Here is a 15,087-nt window from a genome sequence, read left to right on the forward strand (position 1 = left end):
GGTTGCTCTGTGTTATTCTCCTAACACGAGCATCTAAATCAATATCACTTATGTCAGCATAACGCCTCCTCAGAAGTATTCTGTAGTCGCTGGAATATTTATTCGTTTTACCTACATCTAAAATAAAAGGTCTTATTTGGCTAATATAATCTCATACAATTTAAATTACAACTATGAAAGATTCAAAAATTACTTCGCATAGTTTGGGAGAAGTTGCATGGTTTAAGTTAGATTCATGGTATAGCATCATCTTGGATTGTACAATCCCAGTACAAAAACGGTCTATTTATTTTTCCAAATCTGCAAATTTTAGATGTATGTTTCATTACTTACGATTTCCTGATCGGCTACACTGCAATATTGCGTTACTCGACAATGAAGTGCACAGGTAAATTACATAAAAAAATGATTTTCTGGGGGGTGGGGGGGGGGGGAATCGGCTATGGTTTTTTTTTGGAAAAAAAGCTTGTTTCCAATTTTTGGTGAAAAAAATAATTTGTTATGGACCCTGAGAAAAAAAAATTTGTTTGATTCACCCACAGCTGCCACTATATGTAATGCTAAAATTGAAAGAAAAAAATTGTTTTCGGTTTGTCGCCAAAAAAATAGATTGTCCTTCGCCGAAGGCGAAAAAAAAAGTTTGCACAGAAAAAAAAACATAGCCCCCACAGAAAATCAAGTGGTTGCTGCCTAAATATTCAATTATCAACACTATAGCAGGCGAGTCATTTAAATCAGAACAGTAGTGGCTGTGCAAAGTTCAATTGGACTAGACTTTAAAGCTAGTTCCATTAATTTATACTAATTGTTCATAGTTTAATTTGATATTTACCTCAATCGACGCTTTACGCTGGATACTGATACTTAGGAGATCTGTCATGCATTTTGTAGAAAATCCTATTTCAACTCAAAATGTCAACTGTTCACGTGAAATATGATATCGAGGGCGTCCAATACCCCCAACCTGTGACAGCCTTAGACCAATATGTTCTGTTCTGGAACTGGAAAGCAGAAGAAAAAGGTCAAATCAACTTCGGCCATTCAGTGCTCGATTCTGTGCGCCGTTTCAGAAAGCCTTCGTAAATATATGTGTCGTTGAACGTCAATCGTAAATAAATTGTCAATCTAATTAAAATAAAATCTTCTTTTTTCTCACACCTTGTCTTTTTGGAGCCAATTTTAGAAAATTTGTAGTTTTGTCAGACACTTGAATTGCTGTTTCAACGATTCCATCTAGGTCTTCATGATGACATCTACAAAATCAAAAGTTGTAACATTGTCAGGTTTAATTATGGTCAACACATTAACTATTAATAACTTCATAATGATATTACTTTGAAGTATATATCAAAAGCATAAGAACCGGTGAAAACTAAAGTAAATGTCAGTTGTCCTTAATGCATCTCAAACCAAACTTTTTACCAACCTCATATACCATTTATTTTTTTATTACCTTGTCGATACTCTTCTTCAATTTTGACAGTAAAAATATTTAAAGGTCCCAACTAGGTGAGTCATATATGGCTTCTGACCTTACCATCCCAAACTTGTAAACAAGCCCCCTTTTTATGCGATTAAGATTATTGGTTATTATCTTGAATGGTTAATATTAAAGATAATAACCAAAAACTGCAAAATTTCTTTAAATCATCAATTCAGGGGCATTATACCTGAAAAACCAATTACCCAATTCGGCTGAAAATTTCAGGACAGGTAGACCTTGACCTAATAAATACATTAACTTCTTGTCTTATTTGCTCTAAATGCTGGAGTTTTGAGATATAAGCCAAAAACTGCATTTTACCCTGTGTTCTATTTTTAGCCATGACGGCCATGTTTTTTGACAAATAAAAAATAAAACACAACCTTTCTTTTATACACCCTACTGATCATTCAGTTGAACATTGATTGAGTAGTTTTAGAGGAGAAGATTTTTTAAAGTTAGCAAATATGATGAACAAATTGTGAAAAATTGTCAATAATGGACAATAACCCCTTAAGGGATCAATTGACAATTTTGGTCATATAACTTATTTGTAGATCTTACTTTGCTGATCATTTTTACTGTTTACAGTTTATCTTTATCTATAAAAATATTCAAGATTATGACCAAAAACTGCAAAATTTCCTTAAAATTACCAATTAAGTGGCAGCAACCCAACAATGGTAAACAGTAAACTTGCGAGCGATTGTACAGTCAGTAAAAATATCCGACATGGAGAAAATGAATATATTTGGATTTCTACTGGGACAATGGCTTTGAAACTTTCAGACAGGTAAGACTATATATCAGAAAATATGGAACACCATCACTGCCTTATAATAAGAAAATACTATGACATGATGCAAATGTTGCTTACATGATGTGAATTCTTCTTTACATGATGTGAATTCTTCTTTACATGATGTGAATTCTTCTTTACATGATGTGAATTCTTCATTACATGATGTGAATTCTTCTTTACATGATGTGAATTCTTCATTACATGATGTGAATTCTACTTTACATGATGTGAATTCTACTTTACATGATGTGAATTCTTCTTTACATTATGTAAATTCTTCTTTACATGATTGTGAAAACTTCATTACATTATGTGAAAACTTCATTACATGATGTGAAAGTTTCATTACATGATGCGAAACTTTCTTCACGTTATGTTTAAACATCATTATGTCGTAATTCTATTACATTAGGCCAAAAGATATACATCGTAATGTCAAATGGGTATTACGAGGTAAGAAACACATATACGTTATGTGAAGACTTCATTATGTCAAAACATCGTTATAAGAACACGGGACCTCTCGGACGTTATTACGCTCGGCGTTTATAAAAAGTAAAAGCATAAAGGCATCCGAAAGAAAAAAGTCGGCATGGCGGATGTTGTTCAAATTTTGGAAAGTATAGGGAAGACCGCCTTGGTTGATTTGTTCAAACGACAGCGTATTGATTCGTTAGATACGTGCAAGCTGCTTTCAGATGACGATCTGAAAGAGCTTGGTATATCAACAATTGGGGAGAGAACTGCATTTCGAGATGCAGTAAACAATTTTGTTAATGAACCTCCACCTGCAGAGCCGATGGATATTGCTTCACGAAGGAGTATGGGTTAGTTATGAACAATTACACATTTAAAGCATGATTGCATTCAGACCCGTAGCCAGATATTTCCAAAGGGGGGGGGGGTCCTTAGTTATAGTTCAAGCAGATACTCAACTTTCACATTTACAATTCAAAAAGAACTTATTGTCCTTATTTGTTTTCAAAGGAGGGGAGGTTTGGTCATACGAACCCCTCGAACCTGGTGTAGTGCCATGGCTACGAGTATAGAATTTCACACATTAAAACATATGACAGTCATTTTGTTTTTCATTTATTAAGTTTATTACTGGGCTGAAGTACGTTCACTATTCACTCTTCACTATTCACTTTTCACTATTCACTATTCACTTTTCACTATTCACTTTTCATTATTCACTATACATTATTCAAAATTCTTGAAAAGTGAATATTTTTTTTCACTTTTCACTGTTCAAGGTCACCAAATTGAATAACTTTGATATCTATTTATTCCGCTTGGCGTATTATCTATCAAATTCTATCAGCAAACAAAATGCGTATATATATATATATATATATATATATATATATATATATATATATATTAAAAATCAATCGACCAAAACTTACCTGTATTATTACTGATCTATTTTTACACCTTATACATTATGTATCAGTATTGTTAAAACTTGTGACACTTGAAGAAGGCCATTTGTTGAGCCGAAATATTTGTCAGCACGATTTAATAACAACATTTTCGTATTATAACATCTTATATCAGTACCGTTGTGCAAATCTTTAGACTGATATAATTTTTTCCTTATCTGCATAGTATCGCCTATTCTAGACGATCCGGTACATAGTAAATTTGCTGGTTGGTCGTTTTTATAGACTTTTATATATATATAAGTTTTCTCATTGGCACTCATACCTCATCTTCCTATATATATATATATATATATATATATATATATATATATATATATATATATATATATATATATATATATAGGAAGATGAGGTATGATATATATATATATATATATATATATAGGAAGATGAGGTATGAGTGCCAATGAGAAAACTCTCCATCCAAATAACAAATTAACAATAGGTGTCCGTTTTAAGCGGTACTCGTCCGTTGGATGTACGTACGTTCAACATCAGTTTTGTCCGGTACGTGTCCGTTTCTCGTACGTTGAATATCCGGTGTCAGTCCGTTACGCACCCGTTACGCGTCCGTTTAATTCGGTCAGTACATTTTTTTATCCGTTAGTCGTCCGTTCGTGCTATCCGGTAAGGTGTGACCGAGGCTTAACGGATAACTGTTTTTCAATCCGTTTGTGTCCGTTAGACGTCCGTCCATATCCGTTGCATGTCCGTTAAGCGTACGTATTATCCTTGACGTTCATTCTCTCCGGTGGAAAATTTTGAGCATGTTCAAAACTTTGAACGGACGTCCAACGGATGAACTGTCCGTTGAACGTCCGTTAAGCGTCCATTTTGTACGTTACTCATCCGTTTCGTTTCCGTTTTGTATCCGTTATGTGTCAGTTATCCATCCGTTGGAAGTCTGACAGATAAATTCACCAACGGACTTCCAATGGACGTTTTACGGATAAAACGGATGTTGAACGAATATAAAAAAGGAGATGTGGTATGATTGCCAATGAGACAACTCTCCACAAAAGACAAAAATGACCCGTACGGCCTTCAACAATCAACAATGAACAACACACATACCGCATAGTCAGCTATAAAGGGCCATAAATAACAAATGTTAACAATTCAAACGAGAAAACTAAAGGCCTTATTTATGTATAAAAAAAATGAATGAAAAACAAATATGTACATTTGGAATATTCACATAAACAAACGACAACTACTGAATTACAGGCTCCTGAATTATAACAGCCACATAGACAGGCACGACAGACGGACAGAGTGCAAAAACCTAACGTCAACTTCTTTGGTAGGGGACGAATAAAAGTTTCGTATATAATACTGGTTGTTTCCTAAAATAAAAACCTTATAATAGCAGTACCATGAAAATACACCACCAAGACAATTTCTATCGAGTTTTGAACCCATTAATGTTCTAATTACAATATCCTTAAAAAGCCAATGGACTGTGGAACAAAACGTTTATAGAAAATATATTAGGGCACAGATTCGGTTTGAGGAATTATGGAGCACTCGAATACCGAAAACGGCCAAACCTAATATTAAATCAAAAAAACATAAAGCACGTTTTTATCGAGTTTTGAACACTTGAATAGTCTAATTACAATTAAATCTATATATCCTTAAAAGCATATGGACTGTGCAGCAAAACTCATATAAGGAGTTATGGAGCATCCGAATACCGAAAACGGCCAAACATAAAAACAACCAAAAAACATACAGTACGTTTCTATCGAGTTTTGAACCCTTGGTTGGTCTAATTACAATTACACTATAAGGAAACCAATAGACTTTGCAACAAATCGTATATTACAGGCTATTATTTAAATTTGGAATTGTTCTTAATTATGGAATTTGCATAATTTTCTTGTGCTTGAAATTTTTAATTAAATTCCATGTTTATTTTGTACTTGAAATGTTCTGTGCTGCACACAGCACTTTGTATTACAAATAAGACAGTTCATTTTCAGCAGAATAAGACAGTTCATTTTCACCAGAATGAACTGTGCCACGCATCCGTTTCTGTTTCTCGTACGTTGCATGTTCGGTGTGTGTCCGTTATGCATCCGTTACGCGTCCGTTTTTCTGAGAAACAGAAACGTAACGGACAGAACGGATGTCGAACGTACATCCAACGGACGAGTACCGCATAAACGGACACATAACGGAAGTGTACCGGATAAAACGAATGAACACGATATACGAAAAAATCAAAGGCGACTATAAAAATACATGTAAATCGCATAAATATTCAAAATGTTTCAGTGTAACTGGCTTTGGTTTGGTCTTCAAAACTCCACCAAACAGCAGTGTCTGGCCTTAATAAGAGCTGCTTGATTGTGAAGACGTGTCTATACTCTAAGATCGATTATGAATGATAAGAATTCACGAACCTTAAGAAATCTGACATACCAATATTTGGCATTTATGAAGCAAAATTTTCAATTGGCATTTATCCGTTTCTCATCCGTTCAATATCCGTTAAACGTCCGGTAGAAGTCCGTTGGTGAATTTATCTTCCAGATCTCCAACGGATGTATAACGGACACGTAACGGATACAAAACGGAAACGAAACGGACGAGTACCGTACAAAACGGACGCCTTACGGACGTTAAACGGACATTTTATCCGTTGGACGTCCGTTCAAAGTTTTGAACATGCTCAAAGTTTTCCACCGGACAGAACGGACGACGACGGATAAAACGTACACTTGAAGCCTCGGTCACACCTTACCGGATAGCTCGAACGGACGCCTAACGGATAACTTTTTTTTCAATCCGTTCATGTCTGTTAGACGTCCGTTCTTATCCGTTAGGTGTCCGTCCATATTCGTAAGGCGTCCATTTTATCCGTTGATGTCCGTTCTATCCGTTGGAAAATTTGGAGCATGTTCAAAACTTTGAACGGACGTCCAACGGATAAAATGTCCGTTGAACGTCCATTAAGCGTCCATTAGACGTCCGTTGTGTACGGTACTCGTCCGTTTTGTATCCGTTACGTGTCCGTTATGCATCCGTTGGAGATCCGGTAGACCAATTCACCAACGGACGTCTACCGGACGCCTAACGGATAAACGGATGTGAAACGGACATTAACGGAAGGATAACGGATAAAACGGATGCCTACCGGATGTAAAACGGTCAAATGCCAATTGAAATTTCTCATGGTTTATTGCCTTTTATTTTTAGATGGTTTATTGCCTTTAATTTTCAGAATATTTTGTTCATCCGTTTTATCCGTTACGCTTCCGTTAGGTGTCCGTTTTATCCGGTACTCGTCCGTTGGATACATACGTTCGACGTCCGTTCTGTCCGGTACGTATCCGTTTCACGTACGTTCAATGTACGTTGCGTGTCTGTTAGGCATTCGTGACATGTCCGTTAGTACACAAACGGACTCCCAAGGGATAAAAATTCTGTCAATGGATAACTTTTTTTTATCCGTTTGGCGTCCGTTCGAGCTATCCGGTAAGGTGTGACCGAGGCTTAACGGATATGCAACGGATATGGACGGATTGAAAAAAAAGTTATTCGTTTGGCGTCCGTTCGAGCTATCCGGTAAGGTGTGACCGAGGCTTTATGCGTCCGTTCGTGCTATTCGGTAAGGTGTGACCGAGGCTTAACAGAAGAAAAAAAATCAAACACGATTCTATCGAGTTTTGAACCATCGAATAGTCTAATAACAATTATATCTTATATTTATATCCTAAAAAAATCCTATAGACTGTTCAACAAAACGTATATAGTAAATATAGGGTATGGATTCGATCTAAGGAGTTATGAAGCACCCGAATACCTGAAACGGCCAAAAAAAAAAAAAACAAGCACGTTGCTATCGAGAATGGTCTAATTAAGAAATAATTCATGGAAGCCCTAGATTGTTGGAAATTTACACATGGCCTGGGCCGTGATATTCGAATTTTATTCTGAACGTTATTTCGATTCTAATAGGACATATACGGCCATTAAAATACGGAAGCGATGGTAGCCATGCTGTGTGTGTGGCTGTTCTTTTTTTTACTCCCGGTTCAAAAAAGCTCAAACATTCATAAAATCTGTAGCTTGCATGGATTGTTTCGTGAATAACCGCTCTATATCTATATTGTTTATCTATCACTATATTTCTAATGTATTACTATACTGTTTATCTATTACTATACTGTTTATCTATCACTATACTGTTTATCTATCACTATACTGTTTATCTATACTATATTTTTTATCTATCACTATACTGTTAATCTCTCACTATCCTGTCTATCTATCACTATACTGTTTATCTGTCACTATACTGTTCATCTATAACTATATTGTTTATCTGTCACTATCCTGTTTATCTATCACTATACTGTTTATCTATCACTATACTGCTCATCTCTCACTATCCTGTTTATCTATTACTATCATGTTTATCTGTCACTATACTGTTTATCTTTCACTATATTGTTTATTTATAACTATACTGTTTATCTATTACTAACCTGTTTATCTGTCACTATACTGTTTATCTGTAACTATACTGTTTATCTATAACTATACTGTTTATCTATCACTATACTGTTTATCTGTCACTATACTGTTTATCAATCACTATACTGTTTATCTATCACTATACTGTTTATCTGTCACTATACTGTTTATCAATCACTATACTGTTTATCTATCACTATACTGTTTATCTGTCACTATACTGTTTATCTATCACTTTATTGCTTATCTATAACTATATTGCTTATCTATCACTATATTGCTCATCTATCACCATACTGTTTATCAATCACTATACTGTTGATCAATCACTATACTGTTTATCTATCACTATACTGTTTATCTATCACTATACTGTTTATCAATCACTATACTGTTTATCTATCACTATACTGTTTATCAATCACTATACTGTTTATCTATCACTATACTGTTTATCTATCACTATACTGTTTATCAATCACTATACTGTTTATCTATCACTATACTGTTTATCTGTCACTATACTGTTTATCTATCACTATATTGCTTATTTATCACTCTATTGTTTATCTATCACCATACTGTATATCTATCACTTTACTGTTTATCTATCACTATACTGTTTATCTGTCACTATACTTTTTATCTGTCGCTATACTGTTTATCTGTCACTATACTGTTTATCTATCACTCTATTGCTTATCTATCACCATACTGTATTTCTATCACCGCACAGAATATCTATCATTATATTGTATATATCTATCATCAACGGTATACTGTTGTAGGAATTATAAAGTATAACATCTAAAAATGCATACCTTTCTTTTTTCAGTAATGAATATCTTTAGACCATCAAGGGGAGGACCACGCACACGGAATAAAAAAACACCGACTACAAGAACTTGGACTGTTCAATTTTTTTGTTTGGCTGATAGAAAAGCAACAAAACCACCAAAAACTGCAGAAAAAGTGGCGCTGCAAAAAGCAGGCCTGGGATTAAAGAAAATTCAATTTAAATGTACCGATGGTGAAGCGGAGATGCATAGTACCTTAATATCTGAAAATGGCTTCACACAACTTAAACAAATTGGCGGATTTGAGTTGATGCATTGTCAAAGTAATTGCAGGGATCTGCAATTAATTTCCTGTTGTTGGTCAGTTGAGCAGTTAAAAAAGGTGAATGGAGTCCAAGCTAAGATCTATATAAGACCGATCCAGAAGAATCTGGTAGTTAACACATTAAGCGAAGAGGGTTCAACTTCATTAAAAGAAAATTGCTCAGTATGTTTGGAATCGTTCCCTTTGTTTGAACTGAGAAACCATGTTGCTCAATGCTCAAGGCTTATACAAAATGATCATAACGATATTACCATTGCAACAGAGCCAATAGAGGGAATCGAGCCAGCAGTGGTTGACAATACTAATGGCACCAACAACACTAATGATATAAACAACATTTATGGTATGCAAAACCCTGATGGTATGAACAACACTGGTATTATGAACAACACTAATGGCATGAACAACACAAATGGGTTGAACAACAATTATGGTTTGAACAACACTAATGGTATGAACAACACAAATGGTATCCACAACACTAATGATATGAACAACACTGGTATTATGAACATCACTGGTAGTATAAACAACATAAATGGTATCCACAACACTGATGGTGTGACCAACACAAATGGTATACTCAACACTGATAGTATGAACAACATTTATGGTATAAACAACACTTATGGTATGAACAACACTTATGACATAAACAACACTAATGATATGAACAATACTAATGGCATGAACAACACTAATGTTATGATCAACACTGGTGATAGGAACAACACAAATGGTATACTCAACACTCATGGTTTGAGCAACACTGGTATCATGAACAACACTGGTAGTATGGACAACCCAATTGGCATAAACAACACTTATGGTATGAACAACACTTATGACATGAACAACACTAATGCTATGAACAACACTAGTGGTAGGAACAACACTTATGGTAACCTTATGAACATCACTAATAATATGAACAACACTGATGGTATGAACAACACTAATGATATGAACAATACTGGTGGTATTAACAACATTAATGGTATGAACAACACAAATGATATTAACAACACTGATGGTATGAATAACACTGATGGTATGAACAACACTGATGGTATGAACAACACTGATGATAGGAACAACACTGATGATATTAACAACACTGATGGTATTAACAACACTGATGGTATGTACAGCTCTGACATCATGGCTGATATTGTTGACTTAACGTCAAAGTATTGTTTAGAAAACCAAATGACAGATCCAGTTGATATTTTGAGGTACTTTCAATCCAAAGTTGTGACCGGGAGAAGACTGGATATTGAAAATATTGCAGAAGTAATAGAGGGAAACACAAATTTTATATTGATAGACCGTAACAGACTTATTCAGTCTGCCATCGAGGAGATCGAATGCATAGAAAACCCGAGGATGTGTCTGGAGGTGCAGTTTTATGGAGAAGTTAGTATTGTTTATCGTCTGCGAAGGGGCAAGGGCTATCCAATAACAGCAAAATTGAAAATCGATTTCCCCCCTTTCAAACTTTAAAGACCCATATTCCTTCAAGTGAATGAGTTGTAGCCAAACAAAAATATCATTTAATCATTTATTACGTGAATTAGAAACCCAAAAAGATAAGAATCATATTTTTCGTTCTTTTTTTTTTGAAATTTCCATTTTACAGCAATTCCCTAAAAATATCGTACATACTGCCTCTTTCAGAGTACTTTATTCATAATCATAATAACCGCATTATTTACAGTGGTTCGTCTACTTCGGTATGGTCAGACAGCAGTTTGTTCGTCCGTCCTTCTGTCACTCATTGTTTTCGCTCCATAACTCCCCCTTTACTAAAAGATGTATCGCATACTAAGTAGAAGTTGAAATTATTTAAAGAATGACAATAATAATGTTTTGTCTAGGTAAAAATAGCCACATTCACGTAGGACGGTAGTAACCAAAAATTATTTTAATTCTGAGTTAATTATTAAAGAATTGTGTTAGAAAAACAACCAAAAAGGTTGATAAAATCACAAATCCATGAGATACTTAGTAGTTCACAAAACTGCTAGCTTTTAGAAGACGAGTTACATCCAGAATTAAATTGTATACTACTGAAAATAAAACTAATCGGAAATATAAGGACTGGGGACCTTAAAAAATTGCTTCAATCACTTTTGTTTTAATCGATTAACTTGAAATTTTCATAATATTTCAGGAATCAGTGGATTTTGGAGGACCGAGAAAAGAGTTTTTTGTATTAGCCCTGAGGGAAATGAAAGACCAATATTTCAATCCTATTCGCGAATGGTCGAAGGACTATGAAGTATTAGGCAAAATAATGGGTAATTATGTAAATGCAAAGACAGTCTATAGTGCCCCTGGTAAATGCAAAGAATTAATTCATGTTTCTTTTGGAGACAGAGATGAGATTGTAAGAAGGGTATGTCTTGCAATCTGGTATATAGCTTCGTTATATGTTCTCACTTTCCCTTTTTGCTATATATTTTATATAAAAAACAAAACAAAATTCAAAAAAATATCTTGATGGCACCCATTGTTAAATTTGAATGAGCAGCAATGTATAAGGTAATTTTGATATAAAAGTACAACAAATATTAAAAGTAGAAGTACTTTTTTTACATGTTAGTATGAGCAGAATTCCTCAAGCCAACTGCTATAGGAAACCGAATAAGCATGTTACAATTCCGCTTCTATTGGCGTCGAGCTGATCAAAATCCGACAAGAGATGACCAAACAATATTTTATCGAAAAGTTTAGTTTGTTAAAATATATACTAGTAGTGGAAAATTATGGTGGCCGGATGCGGCCATTTCCTCTTTCATGTTTTTGCGTTTTCTCCTCTCACTTTGCTAACGCGAAATCGGGAAATCGAGAAAGCGAGAAAGCGAAATCGAGAAATTGAGAAATCGGGAAATCGGGAAATCGGGAAATCGAGAAATTGAAAAAGCGAGAAAGCGAAAACGCGAAATCGAGAAATTCATTTCGCGTTTTCGCTTTCGTGTATTTGCTTTCTCGATTCCTCGATTTTCCGATTTCTCGTTTTCCCTATTTCTCGATTTCCCTTTTGTTCGATTTCCCGATTTCTCGATTTCGCTTTCTCGCTTTCTCGATTTCCTGATTTCGCGTTCGCAAAATGAAAGGAAAAAACACGAAAACGGTAAAAGGCGAAATGGCCGCATCCGGCCACCATAGAAAATACATATGGCCATGTACTGTTTGTTATTCATGCGACATTAAGACACTTTTAATTGTCATAAATAGGTCTACCAACTGTTCAATCCAACACTTCTCTTCAGACCTGAATATTTTGAGTAACAGCATCTATGGTTTAAGGAAATTATTTAGTCTATTTCTAAAGTGATAGGTGCATATTATAATATTTGTTTACCTGTCATGTAATAAGACTATATACTTTGAAGACAATTTATTTGTTCAGAATTAAAGGCACCTATGTATATAGTGTATGTACCTATATGGCACTGTAACGCTCTATGTGTATTTCAGCCCTTAGTCTTCTCCAAAACGGCAAGCTGCCTCGAGTGTTCAGCCCTGAACTCACTGATGAAGTATTCAACGGAGTTGCACCAAGGCAATTTGTAAAAGATCTGAGATCTGGACTTGATGCTCTCGGAATTTATGAGGTACCCTTATTTTACCCTTGAAAGTCATTATAAAAGTTACAATATACAAGCAGGAGCATCATTTGTTTCTAATTCATTGACTCATTCTTGAATTAATTTATTTCTATTTGATTTTGATAAGATGATACATTTGTAATAGTAATGAAAAGGGTTATATGAATGCACCAAAGATATTTCTCTTGCACAATGGACTAATAATGTAAAGCGATGTACCGGCAGGTCTTAAAATTAGTTGTTTCTAATCCTATACACTATACTATCCTTTATGTCAAGTACTATTTGTAAATATGGTTTTTTTTCAACAGCTGGCAAAGAAACTTCCATGTTTAGTGCATCTGTTTACACCAGCCGCACAACATCCAATCACAGTGAAACAGATTACCCACCTGCTACAACCACAGTTTAGTCCTAATGGCTCCAACAGGAGGGAAATAGAGTCAGGAATGTTTGCAAACTTCATAAAGTATATGCGTGAAGTAGCAAGTAAGTAGCAATTAAAGCCTGTGTATCTAAATAGTATCGTCCCGTCAAAGAAGTAGGTTTAAGCAAGAAGATGCGGTGTAACTGCCAATGAGACAACACTTCACAAGAGACCAAATGACACAGAAATTAACAACTTTAGGTCACTGTACGGCCTTCAACAATGAGCGAAGCTCATACTGCATAGTCAGCTAAAAAAAGTCTTCGAAATGACAAATGTAAAACAATTCAAACAACGAGAAATCTAACGGCCTAATTAATAAGTGTAAAGACGTCATAATTAAACAGTCAGAGAAAAACATGACTTCGTGTAATGTCAAGATACAGTTATCGACAGATTGTAGATCCATGAATGTGCATATGTATATAACAATAATAGCAAAGGCGAGTTAAGAGGAGGCCCAGGGGTCCCGGGCCCCCTTATCCGCGAAAAAAATTGGTTACTTATATAGGAATTCACTGAATCATATGTCAGATATGTTTATCTTTTAGTGTTCACATGGTTAATTTGAACAGTAGAAACATTTCTTCATTTTTTCTTCTTCATAAAATACAGAATCAAACTTTTTTCTTCAGAATCCCCATTCATAGATGAATGGTGGGTGCATATACTAGTATGCCCGTGTGACCCCAAAACTGATACCCCAATTTTAATTCAAAAATATAATTAAACATTTACAGAAAAAAAAATATTGACTCCCTATATGGCTATATTCTGATCAGTTAAAACATGAAAAGCTCATTACTTGCATTATTCTAAAGATCGTTCCCCTTTACCCATTTTTATACCAACTGCAAGGACGACGTTATAGCTATAGAAATCAGGATAAAATATAACACCAAAGTTCATAAGCTTTTCATAGTCAGCTACTTGCAACAAGGACCAAATGCAAAACAATTTCGAATGCTTCAAATAAGCGTACGATTTAAATATGGTGCTTATATTCTTTAAAGTAGTTGAACAGTATTAAAATACAAATGTATTCATAATTTTATTTTTTAGGTGGTCGCAGAGGCGCAGTAACTCTACAGAACATCCTACAGTTTGTGACAGGGCAGATGAGGAGCCAGTCCTTGGATATGCAATTAAGCCTTCCATTGAGTTTGCCCTCACTGCAACATCATATCTTTCAACATCAAACACATGCATCAACAAGTTAAACTTGTTTATTCCAGAGAATGGGGATGACGTGCCCACAACTGAAATATTATTTGGGCTATTTGATTATTCATTCTCAAATAACTACTTTGGTTTGCAGTGAAAAATTGTCAACAAACAAAGTTTTTGTAACTTCATTTTAAGTGTGCATGCAGTTGCACTCTATTGTTTACTTTCATTTTATACAATTACAATTTAAGAAAAACTTCGGTACCTTTTAAATATTAAACGCCCAGTACAAATTTAATGGAAGCCAGGAGTTGTTCATCATTGATGTCTTCGTTTCATTAAATTCAATCAAACGTTTAGAACATGACTTTTTCTTGTATATATGCATAGTATTATAATGTTTGATTTTGTTCTGCGACTGTATAATTGCTTTATTGTTAGGCTGTTGGTTTTAAGTTTTTAAGCATGTTGAAATCACTAGGAGACCTGAATGTGTTATTTGCATAATACGTTTGGAAATATCCTAGTGCTATCATGGT

The 15,087-nt window shown here is 34.8% G+C and overlaps 1 pseudogene; it reads left to right on the forward strand.

The window, feature by feature from the left end:
- Window positions 1-9,746: 9,746 nt before the first annotated feature.
- Window positions 9,747-14,818, forward strand: LOC143051100 (uncharacterized; annotated as a pseudogene).
- The last annotated feature ends 269 nt before the right edge of the window (window positions 14,819-15,087 follow it).

Source organism: Mytilus galloprovincialis, chromosome 11, assembly GCF_965363235.1.
Source record: "Mytilus galloprovincialis chromosome 11, xbMytGall1.hap1.1, whole genome shotgun sequence".
In the NCBI taxonomy this organism is placed as follows: domain Eukaryota; kingdom Metazoa; phylum Mollusca; class Bivalvia; order Mytilida; family Mytilidae; genus Mytilus; species Mytilus galloprovincialis.